Consider the following 1,643-nt stretch of genomic DNA (forward strand, 5'->3'; position numbering starts at 1 on the left):
TAGAATAGACTCTCTTGAATAGAGTCTAATTCTATTGGCTTTCAAAAGCCAATAGGAATTGTCCAGGCTGTCTCTGCCCTGCTGAGCCCGCCAAAAGTCCCAGTCGGCAAACGTTGCTGCAAGTTGTCTGCAGCTAAGGCGAGCTTTCTGGAAGTTTCCAACCCTCCCTGCTGAGCAACTATTAAATGTAAGTAAAAGAGGGCCAGGGGTGGGAGGGCCGCCCAGGAGCGCCTGGGCCTGCCTGCCACCGCACCGAACAGGCGGTGGCCAAGGTAAGACTAGCGGGGCAGCGGTGGGTGCTGGGAGGGTAGCTGGCGCGCGGGGGGCCCGGCCTTCCCCCCGTGTTTTCTGCTCCACCCCAAATTCGCCTCCCTTCCACTCTCCTTACGGCTTACGCAGCCATCTATGGCCTTAATCTCGCTTTCAACACCCCCTAAAATTCTTCATTCAGGCAGGCTTCCAGAATTCGGCTGGCAGGATGCAGGTAACCCCTCCCCCTGTCCTGCCGCCTCCCATGGTGCCGCGCCGCTCCGCGTCCCATGCCTCCGTGTCTCAAGCCTCCGTGGCACAGAACTGCTGGCGTTCTCTCTCCCTCTCAAAGATCCTTAAAAGTTATGCTTGGGTGGAAGACTTTTTCTTTTACAGATGGGGCGGGTGAGCCCGACATTCGCGGGCAGGCAGGACCCCGCCCACCGAGCCGCCACCTCCCCTTCGCCCTCCACGCCAGCCGGCTCCGTCACCAGACCTCCCAGCTGACGGGCGCAGGAGTTCGGCGCTGCGGCGGCTCCCCTTCGCCCTCCACACCGGCCAAAGCGTCAGCTGGTGACCCCCGGACCTGCGCCCGTCAGATGGGAGGTCCGGCGATGGAGCCGGCTGGCGTGGAAGGCGGTGGGGAGGTGACGGTTCAGCGGGCGTGGTCCTGCCTGCCCGCGAATGTCAGGCCCACCCACCCCATCTGTAAAAGAAAAAGTCTTCCACCCAAGTATAACTTTTAAGGATTTGAGAGGGAGAGATTTTAAGGATCTTTGAGAGGGAGAGAGAAATAGAGAGAGGGAGAGAAAAAGAGGAAAGAGAAAGAGAGAGAGGAAAGAGAGAAACGGGAGAGGAAAGAGAAAAAGAGGAAAGAGGGAAAGAGAGAGGAAAGAGGGAGAGAGCGAGGAAAGAGAAGAGAGAGGAAAGAGAAGAGAGAGGAAAGAGAAAGAGAGGAAAGATAATTTGGGGGTCGACCAGAAGGGAACCGGGTCTGATAAGGATGAAAGTTGTTCCCCCTCGCCCCTCTCTCCGCCTCCCTTTGTGCAGCGGCGTCTCTGGCTGCTGCCTTCCCAGTCGCCGAGAAAGGGGGAAAAAAGAGCTGTGAGTTCCCCTTTCTGCCTCGTTGCTGAAAGCTTTTTTTTTTTTAAACGACCGCTCGTTCAGAACTCCTCGGGACTTGTTTGCACGAGCTTGTGGCAGATCAATAAATAAAGGGGTGGGGGAGTCAAACCGTCCAAGGCATTTGCACCCTGAAGGTGTGGACGCTGCTTTCATGACTTGCCACCACCACCTCCTCTCTTCCCGCCCTGCTCGGGCAACGCGCTGCTGCTGCTGCTGGCTGAGCTGCGGCGCCGAGCCGATCCCCACGCCTCCTGGTTGCCCGGCCGCGG

The 1,643-nt window shown here is 58.1% G+C and overlaps 1 protein-coding gene across 1 annotated transcript in view; it reads right to left on the reverse strand.

Annotated features, from left to right (window-relative positions):
* The window catches only part of PDE4DIP (phosphodiesterase 4D interacting protein), a gene marked incomplete in the record, with an annotated part of 236,640 nt that overhangs the window by 78,303 nt on the left and 156,694 nt on the right, over window positions 1-1,643 (reverse strand).

The sequence above is a fragment of the Protobothrops mucrosquamatus genome, unplaced genomic scaffold, assembly GCF_001527695.2.
Source record: "Protobothrops mucrosquamatus isolate PMUCROS unplaced genomic scaffold, P.Mucros_1.0 scaffold_190, whole genome shotgun sequence".
Taxonomy (NCBI): domain Eukaryota; kingdom Metazoa; phylum Chordata; class Lepidosauria; order Squamata; family Viperidae; genus Protobothrops; species Protobothrops mucrosquamatus.